The sequence below is a fragment of the Etheostoma spectabile genome, unplaced genomic scaffold (assembly GCF_008692095.1).
Source record: "Etheostoma spectabile isolate EspeVRDwgs_2016 unplaced genomic scaffold, UIUC_Espe_1.0 scaffold00019146, whole genome shotgun sequence".
In the NCBI taxonomy this organism is placed as follows: Eukaryota; Metazoa; Chordata; class Actinopteri; order Perciformes; family Percidae; genus Etheostoma; species Etheostoma spectabile.
In genome coordinates this window covers 115,840-140,690 of record NW_022604704.1, presented here as the reverse complement: position 1 = coordinate 140,690, position 24,851 = coordinate 115,840, and the positions used below count along the sequence as shown (strand labels likewise).

At 44.5% G+C, this 24,851-nt stretch overlaps 8 non-coding genes across 8 annotated transcripts; 7 read left to right on the top strand and 1 right to left on the bottom strand.

The window, feature by feature from the left end:
- Positions 1–5,900: 5,900 nt before the first annotated feature.
- On the top strand, positions 5,901–5,982 carry trnas-aga (transfer RNA serine (anticodon AGA)). Its single transcript has one exon. It is a non-coding gene; the product is annotated as a tRNA-Ser (tRNA).
- Positions 5,983–12,825: 6,843 nt separating this feature from the next.
- Positions 12,826–12,898, top strand: trnak-cuu (transfer RNA lysine (anticodon CUU)). Its single transcript has one exon. It is a non-coding gene; the product is annotated as a tRNA-Lys (tRNA).
- An 856-nt stretch (positions 12,899–13,754) lies between these two features.
- trnak-cuu (transfer RNA lysine (anticodon CUU)) lies at positions 13,755–13,827 on the top strand. Its single transcript has one exon. It is a non-coding gene; the product is annotated as a tRNA-Lys (tRNA).
- Positions 13,828–15,086: 1,259 nt separating this feature from the next.
- trnak-cuu (transfer RNA lysine (anticodon CUU)) lies at positions 15,087–15,159 on the top strand. The gene has a single exon. It is a non-coding gene; the product is annotated as a tRNA-Lys (tRNA).
- Positions 15,160–16,496: 1,337 nt separating this feature from the next.
- trnar-ccu (transfer RNA arginine (anticodon CCU)) lies at positions 16,497–16,569 on the top strand. Its single transcript has one exon. It is a non-coding gene; the product is annotated as a tRNA-Arg (tRNA).
- A 1,512-nt stretch (positions 16,570–18,081) lies between these two features.
- trnan-guu (transfer RNA asparagine (anticodon GUU)) lies at positions 18,082–18,155 on the top strand. Its single transcript has one exon. It is a non-coding gene; the product is annotated as a tRNA-Asn (tRNA).
- A 5,403-nt stretch (positions 18,156–23,558) lies between these two features.
- Positions 23,559–23,640, bottom strand: trnas-cga (transfer RNA serine (anticodon CGA)). The gene has a single exon. It is a non-coding gene; the product is annotated as a tRNA-Ser (tRNA).
- Positions 23,641–24,568: 928 nt separating this feature from the next.
- trnaq-uug (transfer RNA glutamine (anticodon UUG)) lies at positions 24,569–24,640 on the top strand. The gene has a single exon. It is a non-coding gene; the product is annotated as a tRNA-Gln (tRNA).
- The last annotated feature ends 211 nt before the right edge of the window (positions 24,641–24,851 follow it).

Below are 24,851 nucleotides of genomic sequence, written 5' to 3'. Positions count from 1 at the left end.
TATTTCGTATAGGCTTCGCCCTCTAAGGGCTACGCTATTGGGTTTATCCCTTCGCGCATGCGCAGTCGTGAAGATTTTCTTTCCCGCCCTAGCGTCCAGCGCAGGCCTCAACTACGTCCGCATTTACTGCATATATACAGAGCGGACCCGTTGTTCGACTCCCACTTTTTCTTCAACTTCGCAGTATGAAGTCAAGCTCAAGACCTTCCGCCGGTGCCCGTGTCTGCCCCTCCTGCCGGACCGGCTACATCCTTCCGCCGGACCTCCACCCCCGTTGCGAGGCCTGCCTGGGTGCCGTTCACGCCGGCCAGGCTCTCACCCGCCACGCCTCCTGCCAGTTTTGCGCCCGCCTGTCGTCTAAAGAGCTAACTCGACGGGCGGAAGCTTTTCTGGTTTGCCAGGCTAGCGGGGACGGAGACGGCAGCTGGGCAGACAGACAGGAATCCGGCGGCACCTTGGAGCCGCTGGCGGACGGCGTTTTCGACGAGCATGAGTCCGCTGACTCCGCTCTCTCTGACAGCGCCTCCATCACCGGTTTCCCCTCCTCCCCTCTGGGAGGGTCCCCCTCCTCCCCTTTGGGGGGATTGGGCCTCGAGACGGCGGTTGATGCTTTCCCGCTGGAGCTCTCTCCGTCTCCCGAACGGCCTGGGGCACCGCCCGAGCGGCCTTCCCCTTTGCCCCACCCGGCTCCAGCCTCCACCGCTAAGGCTCTCTTCGCCGACCTGCCGGAGATCATAAGGAAGGCGGCGGAGCTGAGAGGCATAGCGCTCCCGGCGGAGCTGCCAGCCCCCGCTCGCGGCCTTTTGAGTGGTGATGTTTATGCCCAGGAGCCGCCCTCTTCACGGGCCCCACTCTGGCCGCGCTTCGCGGAGCTTTGGCCATTTGTGGAGGAGGCTTTCTCCCAGCCGGGGAAACTGAAGGCTCCCGTCTCTCGCTATGCCCCGTTTACTCGGGTTCAGGGCGATACGGACGCAGGTTTTCCTTCAGTCCCTCCCCTGGAGGGGAGCCTGGCGTCCATTTTGCTTCCGAAAGCTACTTTCTTCGGCCACCGGAAGCCCACGCCTCCCTCTCCCCAGGATCAAGTGTGCGCTCAAGTCACTGACCGGGCCCACCAATGTGCCGCCCAGGGGCTGGCGGCACAAAACAACATCGCCTTACTGGCCTCCGCCGTCTCCGCGATGGCCACTACTCCCGGCGCCCTCCCCTCGGAGCTTGCCACGGAGATTGGTAAGGCTATGACCGCCATCCTTACCCTGACCACGGCGTCCACGGTGGCGCTGTCCAGGGTGATGGCTTGGCAGACTGTGGCCCAGCGAAACATCTGGCTCCACATGTCTCAGCTGCCAGCGGACATTAGACGCAAGCTTCTGTACGGTCCCATAGCCCCCGATGGACTATTTGGGCCGCGCCTACAGACTGCCACGTCTCATCTCCATCAAGCGGCGAGGCTCGGCTCGTGGAAGGCTCCTCCTCAACAGCACCACCGTCGCCATGACAACCGTCACAAGCGGAAGCGCCCCGCAGCATCGGCTGCGGCTGCGTCTTCCCAAGCTTCGGCGTCGGGGCCCCCACCCGGTCCCCCTCCGCAGCGACAGACGATGCCACACGGCCGTCAACCTGCACGAGGCCGGAGGACCATGAGAGCGGCCCCCACCTGGTCCAACCCGCCTCCCGAGCCACCCAGCAAGCAGCAGCGGCGGTGGCAATGACGGGACGTGGGGATCGACTGTCCCTCTTCAGCTGAGAGTTGGAAACACAACGGCCCTTTTAAGGGCCACTCCCTCACATCTAAAGAGCTGTTTCCCCTCAGCCGAATAGTCCCTGTTTGCTCTAAACAGGGCACTGTTATGACAGTTGTTCCCCACACAAGCACACACCAGGCCGTCGCCGCGAGCGGGGCGCCATTGCGTCCCCGCTGCGCAGGCAGCGGAAATGAGCGTCCTCCCACGGTGGACGACGACGCTTGTCCACCCACCTCCCCACGGCGATGCCGGCGGGGCGGGGGTCGGGTTAACCCAGTGACCGCTCCCGCCCCACACGGCGGCGACCGGCCACTGCCCTTTCGAAAAAGCCCTACCATGGGCTGGGCGACGCGATCACTCGTCTCGCCCAGCGGCGGGATGGGCTCTGCGCTCCCTGCTTGCCATGTCGGTGAACAACACTCAGACATGTGCTCGCCCACTGTCAGAGTGCAGCGCGGCATGGATTGGCTTGACACACATGGACTCGTGGATGTCAAAGCTGATAACACGGGGTTACACACTCCAGTTCGCCTCCCCCCCGCCCCCTTTCGCGGGTGTGTTGGAGACGACGGTTTCATCCCTGGCAGAGTCAGACGCAATGACGTCAGAGTTAGAAGGGTTGCTGGCGAGCGGAGCTATTTCCCGCATCCCTCCAGGGGAGGAAAACGAGGGTTTTTACTCTCGCTATTTTCTCACCCCGAAGAAGTCAGGAGGACTGTGTCCCATCCTCAACCTGTCAAAATTCAACCGGTATGTCATGGAGCGCCCCTTCCACATGCTCACCATCAGGCACGTGTTGGAATGTGTGCGCCCCAACGAATGGTTTACATCCGTGGATCTGAAAGACGCTTACTTTCACATCCAAATCATTCCCAGGCACAGGAAATTCCTGCGCTTCTCCTTCCAAGGGGCCCGTTTCCAGTTCAACCGGCTGCCGTTCGGATACTCACTAGCCCCCCGCACCTTTTCCAAGTGCATGGAAACGGCGCTCCAGCCTCTACGGGAGAGGGGCATCAGAGTCCTCTTTTACTTGGACGATCTGCTCATTCTAGCCCCCTCTCGGGAGCGGGCGGCGCTGCACACTATGGAGGTTCTGCAGCACCTACAAACGCTGGGTTTTGCCATAAATTGGAAGAAGAGCGCCCTTGTCCCCGCACAATCGATAGTTTATCTGGGCGTAGACATGAGCTCGATCAGCATGAGAGCCAGGCTGTCAGCACCGAGGCAGGAAGCCCTGACTTCTCTGTTGTCCCGCTTCAGGCCGCGCGCGACAGTGTCAGCGCTGTCAGTTATGCGGCTCTTGGGCATGATGTCCGCGGCACACACGGTAGTCCCCCTGGGTCTCCTCCACATGAGGAAAGTCCAGAGGTGGTTTCACCGCCAGCGGCTCGATCCCATTCGCCACAAGTGGCGAATGCTGTCCATCCCTCATTCCCTCCAATCAGACCTGGCATACTGGGGGAGTCCCCAAACCCTGTCTTCCGGGGTTCCCCTGGGCAGAGTGACGTCATATGTGACGGTGTACACAGACGCGTCCCTCACTGGCTGGGGGGGAATGTGCGAGTCACAGGTGGTGGGAGGGGCCTGGCCTCCTCCCCCTCTCCCTCACATAAACTGCCTGGAGCTGTCCACGGTGTTGAAGGTGTTGAAACACTTTACACCAGTGGTGACGGGGAGGCATGTGGTAGTAAGGACGGACAACATCACGGCGGCGGCATTCATAAACCGCCAGGGCGGCATACGCTCAGCCCGGCTGTTAGAAATAGCCAGACGCCTCCTGCTGTGGGCGCACAGCCACCTGCTGTCTCTCAAAGCAGTATATATCCCCGGGATTTTGAACCGGGCAGCCGACTTGATGTCGAGGGGGGGGCCCTCCCACAACGAGTGGAGATTGAATCCCACTATCGTTCAAACGTTATGGAGCAGGTTCGGGGAAGCGGAGGTGGATCTGTTCGCTTCACGAGAGAACACACAGTGCACACTGTGGTTTTCCTTGACCGCGCGGGACAACCCTCCCCTCGGCGTAGACGCCTTCTCCCACAAACCCTGGCCCAAAACCCTCCTATATGCTTTTCCCCCGGTCCCCCTGATCCCTCGCCTCCTGGAGCGCGTCCAGGAGGAGGATCTGTTAATTGTTCTGGTGGCACCGGAGCGCACGAGTGCGTCCTGGTTCCCAACCCTCGTTCAGCTGCTGGTGGCTCCCCCCTGGCAGATTCCGTGGCGGAGAGACGCACTATCGCAGCTGAACGGTGCGATCTGTCATCCCCCAGTGATAAATCAGAGGCTGTGGGGCTGGTTGCTGAGCGGGAACGCTTACAGAGATTAGGCTTGCCCCCCGCCGTGGTACGCACTATCCAGGGCTCCAGAGCCCCCTCTACCATAGCAGGCTACGCAGGGCGCTGGTCTGCCTTCCAGCGCTGGTGCACAGAGAGGGACGCAGACCCCACATCGTGTCCCCTACCTCTCGTGCTGACGTACCTACAAACTCTGGTGGATAATGATTTGGCTCCATCTACAGTCAAAGCATACGCAGCAGCCATCTCATCCTGTCACGAAGGTTTCGGTGAGAGGACAGTTTTAGCGCATCCCCTGGTGAAGCGTTTCCTGAAGGGGGTTAGGCGTCAAAAACCGGCTGTTCGCCCCCTCGCCCCCCAATGGGACCTAGCTCTGGTGCTCCGGGCTCTGGGGAAGCCCCCCTTTGAGCCCTTGGCACAGGCTTCGCTCAGAATGCTGTCGCTTAAGACAGCACTTCTCCTTGCCCTAACGTCGGCCAAAAGAGTGAGTGATTTATGTGCACTGTCAGTTTCTCCGTCCTGCCTCTCCATTAGAGGGGACGGGAGCGCAGCCACCTTACAGCCAAATCCCTCCTTCACACCGAAGACTTTAACTAGTTCTTTTCGGTCAAGGGTGTTTTTCCTCGAGGGTTTTTCCCCCCACCTCACGCTAACGGTGCGGAGGAGGCTTCCCACCGGTTGTGTCCGGTGCGCGCTCTGTCACAATACATTTTACGCACGGCAAATATCAGGAAAACTCAGCAGCTGTTTGTGCATTATAGAGAACACTCCCAAGGATCAGCCCTCTCAAAACAGCGTCTGTCTCACTGGCTGTGCGAGGCTATTACCCAGGCTTATAGCTCGGAAGGGAAAGAGCCCCCCCAAGACATTCGGGGTCACTCTACGAGGGCTCTGTCGGCGTCTGCGGCTGTATTTAAAGGCATGGCAGTAGCCGACATTTGCGCGGCAGCCTCCTGGGCTTCCCCGTGCCCCTTCATCCGCTTTTATCTGCGAGATATGTCTGAATCTTCCATGTCTCATGCGGTTTTGTCCACAGTCAGTGACGCGTAATGCCGCGCTGAATGTGCAAAAAAAAAAAAAAAAAAGCGGATGCCTTGATTGTTGCCAATTTCCTTCACACCTAGTGCTGAATGACCCTGCTCTGCTGTCTCACCTCTCCTGTACCTGGGGTATTTCTTGTGAGACACAGTTCTTATCTCATACATTGTCATAATCATGTTGCATGCACGGAGGTAATCATGTCTCTCCGTTGCATGCGCGACAGGATCAATCACGCTTAACCCCCATTAATCATTGTACTACTGCATCATATTGCGGGCCACATGAACCTTTCCGGCCACGCCATTGGCAGGGCAGGCTTTGTCAGAAGAATGACTCTGACTAGCCTCTGTACATTGTTGCTGGGGCAATGTGGTGTATGTTCGGCTTGTGGACCTTGTGCCGCAGGTGGCATTGACTACATCAGCTTCGCCCTAACCCAATAGCGTAGCCCTTAGAGGGCGAAGCCTATACGAAATAGAACGTTAGTTACTTTGGTAACTCCAGATTCTATTAGTATACTCCGTATCCTAAGGTCCGGGCCACCTGCTCCTAACAAGTTGAAGAATTGGGAGTCGAACAACGGGTCCGCTCTGTATATATGCAGTAAATGCGGACGTAGTTGAGGCCTGCGCTGGACGCTAGGGCGGGAAAGAAAATCTTCACGACTGCGCATGCGCGAAGGGATAAACCCAATAGCGTAGCCCTTAGAGGGCTACGCCTATACTAATAGAATCTGGAGTTACCAAAGTAACTAACGTTACAGGCTTAACCAATAGAAACGTTTATGAACATTTGTGCAAACAGGTATAGAGCTACTTGACATGTTATCGTGGCCGAGTGGTTAAGGTGATGGACTAGAAATCCATTGGGGTCTCCCCGCGCAGGTTCAAATCCTGCCGACAACGAGCGCTGTTTTTTAAGAGTGGTAGCCAACCAATGACACATCACAGTATACCAAATCGCAGATGTGCCTTCATAAACAATATTGTCTCATCTCATAAGTACTGGAAGCAACCAGTCTCCACCAATGTATTTCTTATCAATCTGTCTTACAAGATTTGCAGTGAACGTTGTATTGTCCAGCAGAAAGGCAACAGGTGTGTTACTTTTCGACTATGATTTATACCATAGCATTGCAAGCATTTTGCCAATGTTTGATTTCAAGCCACCGCATACTTCAATTTCCTTGCGGGAGTCATCTCAGAAAAAAAAGTCAAAAGAATTTCAAAATCTTCAGGGGATGTAGCTCAGTGGTAGAGCTCATGCTTTACATGTATGAGGACCTGGCATCTCCAGCAGGTATTATGGTAGAGTCTTTAAAAGAGCTGCAACAGATATTACCTCCTGTGGTAATCTGACTGGTAAACAACACAACAAGCACTCTGAACGTACATGTTTTACGGTTTCTATTTACAGTATTTATTACTTGTAGTGTAGTATATTTACTGTATTACACTCCAGTTTTTATGTGTGTTACAGCGGGAATAAAAGGTATGAGCACTGTAGTTTCTTTTTTTATGGGTGAAATAATCTCAACATGCCATTAAGTTTACTCTTCAGCAGGTGGAGACATTTCACTTCAGACACTTGCAACATCAGTTGCTGTGTTAAACATCAACAGACTGGATATATACTTACTGAAGATACAAAGCACAGGAAATAGTAGAAGATGGTTTCGATCCATCAACCTCTGGGTTATGGGCCCAGCACGCTTCCGCTGCTAATATTAATATAAAGGCTTATATTGCAATCTCGTCACCCTACATGTAGGTGTACCTATTTTTAAATAAACACTGTAGCAAAGTTTATGTAGTGTTTTTTTTAATTTTACCTGTGTTTTTTTTCTGTGAGGGACAGCTCTGTCAGGCTTATTTATGTAGCATGGAAGCTAGCATTGGCTAACTAGCAGCCAGCCTGCTTCTAAACAAATACTTTTTAATTATCTCAACACTTTTTAACAGTCAAACTGAAACACTGGCGGTGAGCTCCAGGTCCTGCAGCTGCAGACGGACATGGATAGCTTCAGACCCGCTCACCACTAGTGTTGGTGGATTAGCAAGCTAGCGTTAGAAAACTAACCCCGCTTATAAATAAATACCTTTTAATTATCTCAACACTTTAAACAGTCAAACTCAAACAATGGGGTGAGCTCCAGGTCTTGCAGCCACGGACGGACCACCATCAGTAGGTATAATGCGTGCCTTTTAAATTACTTTTTTTTGTTTGTTAGCGGGCTGGTTGGTTAGTTCGCTAACGCTAGCTTGCTATTCCACCAACACTGGCGGTGGGCTCCCGGGGGGTTGCGCCGCTGCTACCGGGTCTGGAGCTTTCCATGTCCCGCTGGAGATCAGATCACGTCGAGGTCGGCAGCGGAGCTTTCTAGCGATGTTTCCCCGCTGGCCGAGCCCCACTGACGGCGGACCGTCTGCGTCTGCAGGACCTGGAGCTCAGCGCCAGTGTTTCAGTTTAACTAAGTGTTGAGCTAATTAAAAGGTATTTACAGTATTTAGAAGCGGGCTGGATGCTAGTGAGCTTATGCTAGCTTTCATGCTACATAACTAAGCCGGACAGAGTTGTCCCTCATCTGGGGATAGACTTTAATGCTTTACAAAAACCAAAGCAAGTAAACGCTGTGACTAACATTACTCTTCTGAAGTGATTTTGGAGAGGGACATCAGGTAGAAATACGCTGGTTGACTAGCATGACACCATTGTATTCATATAGTAATCAATCCAGGCTAACGTGAATGACAGTGACTGCATGTTGCTACCTCTAAATTTAAGGTTGTGGTTGACTAGCGAGGTCAGCTCGATAGTTTGACAAATTGATCAGACCTGCACGTCATGCGCACTAGAAACAAACCGTGTATCCAAGAACAGTTCAGTCAGTGGAAATGACGTTCGATCAGACACAGCCATCTATAGTAGATTAGTGTTACGTTTCCAGTGTCGCGGCTCCGAACCAAAACGTTAGTTGGGACAGACGGACCGCTTGTTTCTTTAGGATAACTATATTAGCTTTAGACCGGCTGGTAGCAGCTTTGTGCTTGTTTCTTTAGGATAACTATATTAGCTTTAGACCGGCTGGTAGCAGCTTTGTGCTTGGTTCTTTAGGCTAACTGTATTAGCTTTAGCCTGGCTGGTAGCAGCTTTCTGCTTGTTTCTTGAAGCTAACTATATTAGCTTTAGACCAGCTGGTAGCAGCTTTGTGCTTGGTTCTTTAAGCTAACTATATTAGCTTTAGACCGGCTGGTAGCAGCTTTCTGCTTGTTTCTTTGGGCTAACTGTATTAACTTTAGCCTGTTTGGTAGCAACTTTCTGCTTTTTTCTTTGGTCTAACTATATTTGCTTGAGCCTGGCTGGTAGCAACTTTCTGCTTGTTTCTTTGGGCTAACTATATTAGCTTTAGCCTGGCTGGTAGCAGCTTTCTGCTGGTTTCTTTAAGCTAACTATATTAGCTTTAGCTTGGCTGATAGCAGCTTTCTGCGGTGGGAAATGGCCGGGAGACGTTGTGATTATGTGGCATTAATCAGGGGATTTAGTTTGTATTTGTAGAGAACATAAAACACTGACTACTGTAGTGTCCCTGACTACCCATGAAAACCATGACATCATTGTATCAGCGGCAGCTGCTGCCTCCGGTACTTTTCTACACACAAAGAGCCTCACTTCCCATAACAATAAACCCCATCGGACTAACGTCACATCCACACGTTGCCCACATGGCTACCTGTCTTAAAGGGGAACGGTCGGATGGTAATAATCATGTAAAGGAGAAACGGTGAAAGGTTACTTTTCTATCAAGCAGCAAAAAAGTATTAACGTCAACATCGTAACGTCCTGCAATGTGACTTTCGCGCATGCGCACATCGCGATGTCAATGCTAAAACACAATATTGTTCAGCCCTAACTGACGGTATACTTCAGTAAGCTAGTTTGCCACTTTTATCTTGGGTAATGCCACATGTAAGTATATCTTAGTTTATTTAGATACCCAACATAGGTTATACTACGTACACTGTATAACAATACATTACGTGTTTCTTTATTTCATCTTACATTTTTGCTAGCCTGTAAAAATCAGCCTGTAGTTATATTGTTTTTACAATTATCTTTGTTTAATATCTGTGACTCATTACTATCTAAGTAACTGGTCATTGTGTTTTCTCCCAGTTTCACCCTTTGTTACTCAAATAAACGTGTTACAAGGATCCCGGTCGCCAGTGCTTGATGGTGGAAGGTGTTTAGCTGCTGGTCAGATTGCACAGCGTTACGTACGTGAAGGACAAGACATATTTCATGGTAAGTATTTCCAGGTAATCTCTGCACCTCTAATCTCTGCACCTCTGTTAATCTAATATTACCATGTAATAAAATTGAAACAGGCAGTTTTGCATTTTCCACCACTGATTCATGGTTTTTATTTCAGAAACTACCGGAAGCATTTCCAAGTAATCACTACACCTCTGTTTTTGCATTATTACCATGTAATTAAATCGAAACAGGCAGTTTTGCATTTTGCACCACTGCCTTCTAAATCTCTAACCATGCGCCATTTCTTGCCTAAAACAATATAACCAACAATATGTTAAATTAAATTTGATAGATCTAACTCCCTGATGGTCTAATGGCTAGGATTTGGTGCCCTCACCGCCGCGGCCGGGGTTCAATTCCCGGTCAGGGAATGGTCAGGACTTGACAGATACAGATTTAAAAGAGCAAGTTTTTGGTTGATTTGTCAAATTCTTCCTCATTAGTTTAACGCTTTAAAGAGTACCATTTCCTTTAAAGCAGACCCCCGACAGAGGATGTCTCCTTTTGTCATCATTGATGGGTCATAAACACTTCATCTGCCTCCATCTCAATAACAATTCTTTTCATTTTTTCAAGCAGTAACTAAACCCCTAACCAACATTTTTAACTGAAAACCAATGTATGTGAGTGTCAAGTAATGTTATTGTTGGATTCAGGTCCAAATTTTGACATTATAGCGCAATGCAAAGGTGCATAACAGATTTTTTTTCTACATACCCGGAGCGATGCAAAGCAGGGGTGGCCAACTAGTCAAGGAACAGCAAGAGACTTGGTATTTAAGAATACAAACTGACTATGTGACAGATGTGTAATCTGTCATGTCCTGCCTTCTGAAGCTCTAGCCAGGCGCCATTCCTCGCCTAAAACAATATGAGTCATTTCAGTAAGTGAAAAGAAAACTCACATCTACAAAGATAAATTTGAAAGATGTGACTCCCTGATGTTCTAGTGGCTAGGATTCGGCGCTCTCACAGCCGCGGCCTGGGTTCGATTCCCGGTCAGGGAATGGTCAGGACTTGAGAGACTCAGGTGTGATGTTTGAAAGAATAAGTTCCTGGACTTGATTTTGATTTGTCAAATTCTTCCTCATTAGTTTAAATGAACTGACAACATCAGTTATATGACTTACAGTTCTCAAAGACGCACACAATCTCAACTGGTTAACCTTTAGACAGCTAGTCTCTTTTTCTTTTCTCTCACTTTTTGTCTCTGTCTGGCCTTCTGTATTTGCTTGTATTACATCAAGTGACCTGCATACCAATGACCGTAAAGATTAATATGTACAGTACATGGTTTTCAGAACTGTACCTTCAGATAAAGGTAAGGCCACTTGGGTTATCTTTGGGCTGCTCTATATTCACCTGCAGAATGATAAACCCTAGAGTTGGCTTACTCCAGGTTATTTAATCAATGTTATGTGGATATTATGAAAGAAACTGTCAAGCAAACACTTGCAACACTTTTAAAGGTTCCATGGTGTATTGGTTAGCACTTTGGACTCTGAATCCAGCAATCTGAGTGCAAATCTCGGTGGAATGTGTTTTAAGCCACAGTATAGGTGAAAAAGGTTTTACAGGGGATTAAAGGTTTAATGTCATTGGCCATTTAGACTGTAAACAGTATGTTGGTGGGGGCATGTTGAGGAGTCACCTGATCGTTAATGTAACTTGAAGGAGCTCCACATTTGATAGGATTGACTGGAGGTGATAGGCTTTGAGTTACATGGGGGATACACACTTTGCATTCAGTCTCGTAATCACCATAAAAATTAGGTATCATTGAAATTTGAACTTGTGTTGCTGCTGTATATGTCACCCCCCCCCCCCCCCCCCAAGAGGTGGGGAGGTGCTTTCTAAACTAACTAAAAAGGTATACCAGCAAATTAATCTTTCCACTGACAAAACAGGACACAGACCAAGCATCTTACAGCATATAACACTTTTATTCTAAAACCCAAGTTAAAAGAGTAATAAAACAACTACGAATAAACAGGTATTACAACTAATTAGTAAAAGCTAAATATCTTAAGAGTAATGTCCTTGTCAGTCGTGCTCAGTGTTCTTTACAGTCCGTGGTGCTGGTTATCCTAAGGACAGCTGAATCCTGCCCGGGAAACCTAGGGTCTTCTTTTCACCGGTCCGCGTTGCGTGTTGCGTTCCCACCTGGCTGACACTGGGAGAGAACAAGGAGAGAGCTCTCAATCAAACAAGTCACAAAGCAGTTCTTTGCCCACACATTCTCCGAGGACAGCTGGCAGACTTTCCTTTACTTATCTTCGTTTTCGCTTTGAACTCCTCGTTTGGGTGGCTGCAGTCCCCCTCTTCTTTGGATTCTAAGGACGTAATCCAGTCTGCACCACCCCGAGTCTACCCGCACTTCGGTTCGTTTCGACTCGTTGGCACTTCTCCAGCCCGTTGGTTCGTTTCTCGGCTTTACTCTCTCTTCCTTTGTTCTGTCACCACCGTTTTCTTCTTCCCTCTGCTGCATCCTAGATCATCTAGAACTACGATGTAACATTTTAGAACTGCAATTTACATTTTAGGACCGTAACTCTTAAAATCCTATAACTTCAACCTATTCTTCCAGAACTGCAACTTAACATTCCAGAACTGCAGGTTAACATTCTTGAACTTTGACCTAACATTCTAGATTAACAGCTAAACATTCTAGAAATTAAACGTAACATTCTAGAACTACAACACAACATTGTAGAACTGTAAGTAACATTTTAGGACCATAACTCTTAAAATTCTAAAACTACAACCTATTGTTCTAGAACTGCAACTTAACATTCCAGAACTGCAGCTTAACATTCTTGAACTTAAACCTAACATTCTAGAACTGAATATTAACATTCTAGAACTCAAACCTAACATTCTAGAACTGCAATTTACCATTCTAGAACTAAGCTGTAATCTTTTAGAACTGTAAGTAACATTTTGGGACCGCAACTTACAAATATTCTAAAACTTCAACCTATTGTTCTTGAATTGCAACTTTACATTGTATAATGGCAGCTTAACATTCTAGAACTACAACATAACATTGTTGAACTGTAAGTAACATTTTAGGACCATGACTCCTAAAATTCTAAAACTACAACCTATTGTTCTACAACTGCAACTTAACATTCCAGAACTGCAGCTTACCATTCTAAAACTACAATGTAACATTTTAGGACTATGAGCAACCTTTTGGGAATGCAACTTATACAAATTCTAAAACTTCAACCTATTGTTCTGGAATTGCAACTCAAATTTCTAGAATGAAAGCTTAACTTTCTAGAACTATATCTTTACATTCTAGAACTTCAACCTAACATTCTAGAACTGCAACTTAACATTCTAGAATTTAAAGCTAACATTGTAGAATGGCAGCTTAACATTCTAGAACTTCAACCTAATTTTTAGACCGCAACTTAAAACTTGAGAAGTGCCTGGCTAGCTCAGTCGGTAGAGCATGAGACTCTTAATCTCAGGGTCGTTGGTTCGAGCCCCACGTTGGGCGGTGGTGTTTTAGAGAGTGGGAATTTCTCAGTTCTCCACAGTATCAGGTGGCTGTATTGCGGTGGATATGCTGTCAATTGCAAGATTAGCAGTTCCATCCTTGTGTAAAAATCCCTGAAATTTACCAGACTGAAATGTGCCTGCATTCTACAATCTTGGCCTGTGCTGACCTCCTGTTCCTCAGATCAAACTAAAGTCTGGTGACAATGCATGTTCAAATTCTAAAACTTCAACCTATTGTTCTAGAACTGCAACTCAACATTCTAGAACTACAATGTAACATTTTAGAACTGTAATTAACAGTTTTGGACCGCAACTCTTAACATTCTAGAACTACAAATAACATTGTAGAACTGTAAGTAACATTTTAGGACCATAACTCTTAATATTCAAAAACTACATCTTATTGTTCTAGAACTGCAATTGAACATTCCAGATCTGCAGTTAAATATTCTAGAATTTAAAGCTAACATTGTAGAATGGCAGCTTAACATTCTAGAACTTCAACCTAACATTCTAGAACTACAATGTAACCTTTTAGGACTATGAGCAACCTTTTAGGAACGGAACTTTTAAAAATTCTAAAACTTCAACCTATTGTTCTTGAATTGCAACTCAGATTTCCAGACTGAAAGCTTAACTTTCTAGAACTGCATCTTTACATTCTTGAACTTCAACCTAAAATTCTAGAACTGCAGCTTAACATTCTAGAATTTAAAGCTAAAATTGTAGAATGGCAGCTTAACATTCTAGAACTTCAACCTAACATTCTAGAACTGCCAAGTAACATTCTAGAACTGTAACATTTCAAAACCTTTAAGTAAAATCTTTGGACCGCAGCTCAAAGCTTGAGAAATGCCTGGCTAGCTCAGTCGGTAGAGCATGAGACTCTTAATCTTAGGGTCGTGGGTTCGAGCCCCACGTTGGGCGTTGGTGTTTAAGAGAGTGGGATTGCTTGAGTTCTGCACCGTATAATGTGGCTGTATTGGGGCAGATCGTCTGTCAATCACAAGATTAGCAATCCCTGTTATTTACCAGACTAAAAAGTGTCTGTATTCTACAATCTTGGCCTGTGCTGACCTCCTGTTCCTCAGATCAAACTAAAGTCTGGTGACAATGCATGTTCAAATTCTAAAACTTCAACCTATTGTTCTAGAACTGCAACTCAACATTCTAGAACTACAATGTAACATTTTAGAACTGTAATTAACAGTTTTGGACCGCAACTCTTAACATTCTAGAACTACAAATAACATTGTAGAACTGTAAGTAACATTTTAGGACCATAACTCTTAATATTCAAAAACTACATCTTATTGTTCTAGAACTGCAATTGAACATTCCAGAACTGCAGTTAAATATTCTAGAATTTAAAGCTAACATTGTAGAAGGGCAGCTTAACATTCTAGAACTTCAACCTAACATTCTAGAACTACAATGTAACCTTTTAGGACTGTAATTAACAGTTTAGGACCGCAACTCTTAAAATTCTAAAACTTCAACCTATTGTTCTAGAACTGCAACTTAACATTCTAGAACTACAATGTAACATTTTAGAACTGTAATTAACAGTTTAGGACCGCAACTCTTAAAATTCTACAACTTCAACCTATTGTTCCAGAACTGCAGGTTAACATTCTTGAAGTTTGACCTAACATTCTAGATCGAGAACTTAACATTCTAGAAATTAAACCTAACATTCTTGAACTACAAATACCATTGTAGAAATGTAAGTAACATTTTAGGACAATAACTCTTAATATTCTAAAACTACAACCTATTGTTCTACAACTGCAACTTAACATTCCAGAACTGCAGCTTAACATTTTAGAACTGCAGCTTACCATTCTAGAACTACAATGTAACCTTTTAGGACTATGAGCAACCTTTTGGGAACGCAACTTATAAAAATTCTAAAACTTCAACCTGTTGTTCTTGAATTGCAGCTCAAATTTTTAGAATGAAAGCTTAACTTTCTAGAACTGCATCTTAACATTCTAGAACTTCAACATAACATTCTAGAACTGCAGCTTAACATTCTAGAATTTAAAGCTAACATTGTAGAATGGCAGCTTAACATTCTTGAACTTCAACCTAACATTCTAGAACTGCCAAGTAACATTCTAGAACTGTAACATTTCAGAACTTTTAAGTAAAACTTTTGGACCGCAACTTTAAACTTGAGAAGTGCCTGGCTAGCTCAGTCGGTAGAGCATGAGACTCTTAATCTCAGGGTCGTGGGTTTGAGCCCCACGTTGGGCGGTGATGTTTTAGAGAGTGGGAATGCCTGAGTTCTGCACAGTATCAGGTGGCTGTATTGCGGTGGATATGCTGTCAATCGCAAGATTAGGAGTTCCATCCCAGTGTAAAAATCCTTGTAATTTACCAGACTAAAATGTGCCTGCATTCTACGATCATGGCCTGTGCTGACCTCCTGTTCCTCAGATCAAACTAAAGTCTGGTGACAATGCATGTTCAAATTCTAAAAAGAAAGTTGATGTGTATTTGCATTAATCCAAAATAAAGTTGTGTATATGCATTAATCCAAAATAATGATTGATGAATTGATGTGTATATGCATTAGTAAGTAGACCTTGTGGCGTGTGGCGTTGCAAAATTTAAGAAAAACTAACAATTTGGTTGTCAATCTTAATAAAAACAATGTATGTGGAGACCTATGTTCTCACACAAAGGCTAAGATCAACACTAGATGCTTTGTAATGACCCCATGAAAAGGGGAGACAAAAGACTGTGTGCAAAGGTTGTATACATGTATGCAAGGTGTATGCATGGATGAGTGTGAGGTATGGTGTCAGTGATTTTTGCTGGACAGTGTAAAACTAACAAAGATGAGGGGGAGAGGTGCTGGACTGAGAGACCTCTAGGGCAATCACAGATGCACAACCAATAATAAAACACTACTGGGTGAATGCGTTCAGAAAATGAAGAACATTGTTCAGAAAGCTTAATGAAGCTTCATTTGACCATAACTATTAACCACCTGAACCTCGTAAAAGGTATGAGGTACTCCTGCATAGCTAGCCAGTGATTTACCTCCTGTAGATGGTGGTCGGCATGCCAACGAGGCTTGGAAATTTGCAGATGGTGATTCAGAGGAGATGTAACAGTTTAAAGTTTAAAGTAACTTAATTTTCTAAATTGTCCGCCTACAGTGCCAACGAGAGCTCTTCTCTAATATTACCGGGTATGCAATAGCTATTCAACTTTAGAAGGTATTGTTGATCTCAGAAACAACGATAGACAGCACCATCTTATCACAACGCCCATGTTTGTGTTCCTTCAAAGTTTGCAAAAACATTCACATGAACTCGCAAATAAATTGATGAGATTTTGGAGGTCAAAGGTTCAATGTCAAGGTGACTGTGTCCTCATGTCTGGCCATCCGATTCTTGTGAATGCAATATCTCTTAACGCCTAGAGGGAAGCACTTTAAATTTGGCATACATAACCACTAGGAGTCGCGGATGAACTGATTTCGATTTTGGAGGTCAAAGGTCAAGGTTACTGTTTCATTACGTCTCCTGAACTGTATATGTATTTCTCCTGAACTGGTGATGGGGATGCTCTGGGGATGTAAAGCCCCGGTGGCCTAATGGATAAGGCACTGGCCTCCTAAGCCACGGATTGTGGGTTCAAGTCCCATCTGGGGTGAATCTCAGCAGATGGAATGGAAGTGTCATGAGTGTCATGAGGCCTCTGACCCAGAGGTTGATGGATTGAATCAGGCAGATTAAAAAATTGACATCCACTACCCTGTCAGGATCCTGTAGTAATGCTGACTTTCCAGTGATGTGGTTGGGCTGTTTACAGGTTTTGATCATATCCATCGGTTGCATGGATGGGACATCAATACCCCGGTTCTATCACCTGATCGCTGTCTTGTCTTTGTCGTTCGACGACTATTTGGGCTCACACCTTAACACACCCGAAGCATCTCAGCCTAAAAGGACCTGCACCTCAAAGGACTCTCAAGCACTCCCAGCTGTGCTTTTGCAGAAGAGCGCCTTGTTTTCTTTTAGCTTGGGAAAAGGCTTTAGCTTATGACAAGGTAAACAGATGGCACCATTGTGCTACTCATTAGTGTGTCCACTTCAGTTATGTATTGAAGCACATCCTTAGAGCTAATGGCCCTCATTTATTAACCTAACGTACGACAGGCTTCACGTGAGATTCATGAAACGTTTGTATCACACCAATCAGAGCGTAAGAATGATCGTACATTGATAAATGCAGCGGCTAGAAACGATTGTAATTTAAATATCACGCCCCAATATATTCTCAGTTTTGAGGCCTCGCCTCTATTATTTATGACATGGCCAGACATAATCCGGCTAAGAAGCGGCACTTTTCAGAGGTGGGGATTTAAAGCCTGACATCCCAGGTGCTCTGGTGCAGCCAGATACCACCAGGCCCAGGGGAATATGCCGCCTAAGAAAAATGCAATCCTACCCGATGAGAAGAATAAACATTGTGAAAATAACGAAAATATGAATACATTAAACATATACGGGCATTGAACATATTGCTGCAGTCTCAGTCTTTGGATGGTATAGGTAGCGCCCCGTCAGACATGTCATGATATAGCAGGTTCTCATGATTGAGAACCTACTATATCGTGACATGTTTAATTTACTATATAATCATTTTTGAGACAGGTCCTACTAAAGCTCTATTACTGAAGCTAGGATCGGTCAGGATGTCCAAGCGGTTCAAGGCGCTGTGTTCAGGTCGTAGTCTCCACTGGAGGTGTGGGTTCAAATCCCACTTCTGACAACTAGTATTTTCATTTGGAACTAATGTCTAAGAGTTGATATTGGGAATAAAGAACTTAGCAGTTCTTTGTATTTAAGAGGACATGAATATGCATGAGAAACGCAATTCCAAGTGCAGCATTTTGTGAGCATCTTTATTGTCAACACATGTAAAGTTCCTTAGGGGCCCGTAGTGGATGAAATGGTAAAACATTTGGCCCTGGATGCATAGAATTCCTGCCATATTGAGCGACAAAGTTTGGGTGTCCTGAAAAAAGGGTCTTGAACTCTATCTCGCCGACCTCTTTTTTTACTGTTTCTTGTTATGTCACGGCAAGAAGTATTATGCTTTTGAGTCGTTTGTCCCTCTCTACATCAGAATCAGAAATAAAAAAAACATCAGCTATATGCAGTCTCTGTGGCGTAATAGGTCAGCGCAGTCGGCTGTTAACCGAAAGGATGGTGGTTCAAGTCCACCCAGGGACGTTTGTTGCTTAAATAATCTGGAGTGAGCCAACTCTGGGATTTATCCTTCTTCAGGAGACCATAGAGCAGCCCAAAGATAACCCAAGTGGCCTTGCCTTTATCTGAAGGTACAGTTCTGAAAACCATGTACTGTACATATTAATCTTTACGGTCATTGGTATGCAGGTCACTTGATGTAATACAATCAAATACATAATGCCAGACAGAGACAAAAAGTGAGAGAAAAGAAAAAGAGACTAGCTGTCTAAAGGATAACCAGTTGAGATTGTGTGCGTCTTTGAGAACTGTAAGTCATTTAACTGATGTTGTCAGTTCATTTAAACTAATGAGGAGGAATTTGACGAATCAAAATCAAGTCGAGGAACTTATTCTTTCAAACATCACACATGAGTCTCTCAAGTCCTGACCATTCCCTGACCGGGAATCGAACCCTGGCCGCTGCGGTGAGAGCGCCGAATCCTAGCCACTAGACCATCAGGGAGTCACATCTTTCAAATTTATCTTTGTAGATGTGAGTTTTCTTTTCACTTACTGGAATGACTTATATTGTTTTAGGCGAGGAGTGGCGCCTGGCTAGAGCTTCAGAAGGCAGGACATGACAGATTACACATCTGTCACATAGTCAGTTTGTTTTCTTAAATACCAAGTCTCTTGCTGTTCCTTGACTAGTTGGCCACCCCTGCTTTGCATCGCTCCAGGTATGTAGAAAAAAAATCTGTTATGCACCTTTGCATTGCGCTAAAATGTCAAAATTTGGACCTGAATCCAACAATAACATTACTTGACACTCACATACATTGGTTTTCAGTTAAAAATGTTGGTTAGGGGTTTAGTTACTGCTTGAAAAAATGAAAAGAATTGTTATTGAGATGGAGGCAGATGAAGTGTTTATGACCCATCAATGATGACAAAAGGATACATCCACTGTCGGGGGTCTGCTTTAAAGGAAATGGTACTCTTTAAAACGTTAAACTAATGAGGAAGAATTTGACAAATCAACCAAAAACTTACTCTTTTAAATCTGTATCTGTCAAGTCCTGACCATTCCCTGACCGGGAATTGAACCCCGGCCGCGACGGTGAGGGCGCCAAATCCTAGCCATTAGACCATCAGGGAGTTATATCTATCAAATTTAATTTAACATATTGTTGGTTATATTGTTTTAGGCAAGAAATGGCGCATGGCTAGAGATTTAGAAGGCAGTTGTGCAAAATGCAAAACTGCCTGTTTCGATTTAATTACATGGTAATAATACAAAAACAGAGCTGTAGTGATTACTTGGAAATGATTCCGGTAGTTTCTGAAATAAAAACCATGAATCAGTGGTGGAAAATGCAAAACTACCTGTTTCTATTTTATGACGTAGTAAGACAGAGGTGTAGTGATTACCTGGAAATGCTTCTGGTAGTTACTGTCAAACAACCATGAATCAGTGGTGGAAAATGCAAAACTGCCTGTTTCAATTTTATTACATGGTAATATTAGAATAACAGAGGTGCAGAGATTAGAGGTGCAGAGATTACCTGGAAATACTTACCATGAAATATGTCTTGTCCTTCACGTACGTAACGCTGTGCAATCTGACCAGCAGCTAAACACCTTCCACCATCAAGCACTGGCGACCGGGATCCTTGTAACACGTTTATTTGAGTAACAAAGGGTGAAACTGGGAGAAAACACAATGACCAGTTACTTAGATAGTAATGAGTCACAGACATTAAACAAAGATAATTGTAAAAACAATATAACTACACAACAGGCTAGCAAAAATGTAAGATGAAATAAAGAAACACGTAATGTATTGTTATACAGTGTACGTAGCATAACCTATGTTGGGTATCTAAATAAACTAAGATATACTTACATGTGGCATTACCCAAGATAAAAGTGGCAAACTATCTTACTGAAGTATACCGTCAGTTAGGGCTGAACAATATTGTGTTTTAGCATTGACATCGCGATGTGCGCATGCGCGAAAGTCACATTGCAGGACGTTACGATGTTGACGTTAATACTTTTTTGCTGCTTGATAGAAAAGTAACCTTTCACTGTTTCTCCTTTACATGATTATTACCATCCGACCATTCCCCTTTAAGACAGGTAGCCATGTGGGCAACGTGTGAATGTGACGTTAGTCCGACGGGGTGTGGTATGGGAAGTGAGGCTCTCCGTGTGTAGAAAAGTAGCCTACCGTTGGCAACAGCTGCCTCAGACACAGTGATGTCATAGTATTTGATGGGTAGTGAGTGACGCTACAGTAGTTGGGGTTTTATGTTCTCCTCAAATACAAACTAAACCCCCTGATTAATGCAACATAATCACAACGTCTCCCGGCCATTTCCCACCGCAGAAAGCTGCTATCAGCCAAGCTAAAGCTAATATAGTTAGCTTAAAGAAACAAGCAGAAAGCTGCTACCAGCCAGGCTAAAGCTAAAATAGTTAGCTTAAAGAAACAAGCAGAAAGCTGCTACCAGCCGGTCTAAAGCTAATATAGTTAGCTTAAAGAAACAAGCAGAAAGCTGCTACCAGCCAGGCTAAAGCTAAAATAGTTAGCTTAAAGAAACAAGCAGAAAGGCGCTACCAGCCAGGCTAAAGCTAAAATAGTTAGCTTAAAGAAACAAGCAGAAAGCTGCTACCAGCCGGTCTAAAGCTAATATAGTTAGCTTAAAGAACAAGCAGAAAGCTGCTACCAGTCAGGCTAAAGCTAATATAGTTAGCTTAAAGAAACAAGCAGAAAGCTGCTACCAGCCGGTCTAAAGCTAATACAACTAGCCCAAAGAAACAAGAGGCATGCAGGTCTGGTCAGTTTATCAAACTGACAAGCTGGCCTCGCTAGTCGACCACAACCTGAAATTTAGAGGAAGCAACATGCAGTCACTGTCATTCACGTTAACCTGGATTGATTATTATATGAATACAATGGTGTCATGCTAGTCAACCAGAGTATTTCTACCTGATGTCCCTCTCCAAAATCACTTCAGAAGAGCAATGTTAGTCACAGCGCTTACTTGCTTTGGTGTTTGTAAAGCAATAAAGTTCAATAAAGAATATGAAGGTAAATATGGTGCAAATGTGAGAGCGCGTAGATGTGATGTGAGCACTTAGAGAATATGATTTGAGAGCTTGTAGAAAAAAATTCTGTACTTGTACTTTATTTCATTTTTTTTTTCACTTCAGTCACTTTTCCACAGCGGCGAGTCTGCACCCTCGACTTTTGCAACACTTCTTGCGATACATTTGGTGCAAAACTAAGTTGTACCTGTGGACTTAGTCTGTGGAGCTCTGAGCCAACAGGATGGGGGGGAGGGGGCAGCAGGGTTTTTATCCTCAGATGAGGGACAACTCTGTCCGGCTTATTTATGTAGCATGAAAGCTAGCATAAGCTTACTAGCATCTAGCCCGCTTCTAAATACTGTAAATACCTTTAATTATCTCAACACTTTTTAACAGTTAAACTGAAACACTGGAGCTCCAGGTGCTGCAGACGCAGACGGTCCGCCGTCAGTGGGGCTCGGCCAGCGGGGAAACATCGCTAGAAATCTCCGCTGCCGACCTCAACGGGATCTGATCTCCAGCGAGACATGGAAAGCTCCAGACCCGATAGCAGCGGCGCAACCCCCCGGGAGCCCACCGCCAGTGTTGGTGGAATAGCAAGCTAGCGTTAGCAAACTAACCAACCAGCCTGCTTAAAAAAAATAAAAATGTAATTTAAAAGGCACGCATTATACCCATTGATGGCGGTCCGTCCGTGGCTGCAAGACCTGGAGCTCACCGCCAGTGTTTCAGTTTGACTGTTTAAAGTGTTAGGATAATTAAAATGTATTTATTTATAAGCGGTGTTAGTTTGCTAACGCTAGCTTGCTAATCCACCAACACTAGTGGTGAGCGGGTCTGAAGCTATCCATGTCCGTCAGCAGCTGCAGGACCTGGAGCTCACCGCCAGTGTTTCAGTTTGACTGTTAAAAAGTGTTGAGATAATTAAAAAGTATTTGTTTGGAAGCAGGCTGGCTGCTAGTTAGCTAACGCTAGCTTCCATGCTACATAAATAAGCCGGACAGAGTTTTCCCTCACAGAAAAAAACACAGGTAAAATTAAAAAACACTGCATAAGCTTTGCTACTGTGTGTTTATTTAAATATAGGTACACCTACATGTAGGGTGACGAGATTGCAATATAAGCCTGTATATAAATATTAGGACTATCCATATGTCAAGGGTGTATATTAGGCGGTGCAGTACAGCCCGATCCAGCAGAGGAGAGTTCTAGCCCAACCAGGCTCCTCTCTTTACATTGTAAGCCTCACTGGGTGTCCAAACTAAAATGATAAGAGGCAACTTGGTTGACTCCTTACTGATGTTTATAGCTGTACTCACAATGCCCTTTTTTTTTAAAAACACCAGCCAATCACAAGTCTTACATGTGAATAATCAATGTGTGAGTAATAAGGGAGCTCAAATAAAAGATAGTTGCAAGGTCTACCAAATGTTTAACTTTACTACCCGTAAGCTGTTGGAACCTTGGTTGCCACAGGGTCCCAAATCTCCCCTCAAAATGTCAATCACAGACACTGAAGCGTGCTGGGCCCATAACCCAGAGGTTGAGGGATTGAAACCATCCTCTTCTAATTCCTGTGCTTTGTATCAGTATCAAGTCTATTTCCAGTCTGTTGATGTTTAACAAAGCATCTGATGTTGCAAGTGTCTGAAGTGAAATGTCTCCACCTGCTGAAGAGTAAACTTAATGGCATGTTGAGATTATTTCATCCATAAAAAAAGAAACTACAGTGCTCATACCTTTTATTCCCGCTGTAACACCCATAAAAACTGGAGTGTAATACAGTAAATATACTACACTACAGGTAATAAATACTGTAAATAGAAACTGTAAAACATGTACGTTTAAAGTGCTTTCTACCAGTCAGATTATCACAGGAGGTAATATCTTCTGCAGCTCTTTTAAAGACTCTACCATAATACCTGCTGGAGATGCCAGGTCCTCATACATGTAAAGCATGAGCTCTACCACTGAGCTACATCCCCTGAAGATTTTGAAATTCTTTTGACTTTTTTCTGAGATAGACTTACACTTATCTTTATTAATCCTTTTGGGATGACTCCCGCAAGGAAATTGAAATATGCGGTGGCTTGAAATCAAACCTGGGCAAAATGCTTGCACTGCTACGATATAAATCATAGTTGAAAAGTAACACACCCGTTGCCTTTCTGCTGGACAATACAACGTTCACTGCAAATCTTGTAACACAGATTGATAAGAAATACATTGGTGGAGACTGGTTGCTTCCAGTACCTATGAGATAAGACAATATTGTTTATGAAAGCACATCTGCGGTTTGGTATACTCTGATGTGTCATTGGTTTGGTACCACTCTTAAAAAACACTGCTCGTTGTCGGCAGGATTCAAACCTGCGCGGGGAGACCCCAATGGATTTCGAGTCCATCGCCTTAACCACTCGGCCACGACAACGTAATAAGCAGTGCTATGACTGTTTGCAGAAATGTTCATGTAGCACCTCAACACACCATATAATGCCTAAGCTGCACTTGCAAAATAGCAGGGTGTTCAAATACTTATTTTCCTCACTGTAAGATTCCTATACATTGTGTATGGTAGCCTTTACAATGTTGTTTATTTCTTTTATTACCACACACACATTCATAGCAGAGCTGCCCCCCCATGTTTATACTGATGATTGATTGTAATAAAGCAGTAACAGAGAGTTGTCTCCGTCTGTGTTTTAACAGACACACCTGGGCCGAAGTTGGAAACCAGAATCAGCTTTAAATCCAGTTCTAATCTAGTCCTCACTAAATTTCAAATAATTTCCCTGGAGTTACCATTACAAAATGTAATCTAATTAAATTGGAACATACACAGACTTCTCACAAAATCACACTTGAATTCATATCTTGCTACTCGGTCAGAATCTTATTAACCTGGAGTCCCAGTCTCTGTCAATATAAATAGGCTATATGTTTTATATATGTTTTAGGCCTATTGGCAGACGGCCATTTAAAATGTAGGCAATGGCATATAAAGAATAAAGAATAAAGAGTCTTTTCTCCATGTCCACTGTAGTTTCTCAGTGTGCTCTCTAGTAACATCTGTCTGGTCCAGGTAGCTTTGTCATTCATAAGGCTACTTTTACTTTTATATTTTAAGTATATTGCTAAGCCTGTACTTTGGTACTTTTACTTGAGTAAAGAAGTTAAATCAGTACTTCTACTTTTACCAGAGTATTTGTTAACACAATTATCTGTTCTTCTACTTGAGCACGGGCAGTGAGTACTTTTGCCATCTCTGACGGCCTCTGTATTGTTCTGTTTAGAGTATGTATATATTGTGTGTATGGACTAGTCCATTTTAGTTAACAAACCCTTGCAAGACTTTTAAAGGTTTCATGGTGTAATGGTTAGCACTCTGGACTTTGAATCCAGCGATCTGAGTTCAAATCTCGGTGGAACCTGGCTTTTAAGCCACACCACAGGTAAAAAAGATCAACCTTTCAACTTTCCACATCTAGTTTACAGTAAGCTTACAGGTTTAACTGTGTAATATTCACACTGGCAGTGAGAACGACTGTAGAAATTATTATCTTGGTCAATGTTGTTTTCAATGTCTTGTGGTTTATGTTCTGTGTATTTGAAAGTTTGAAAGTTCAGTTTATTATATGTAAC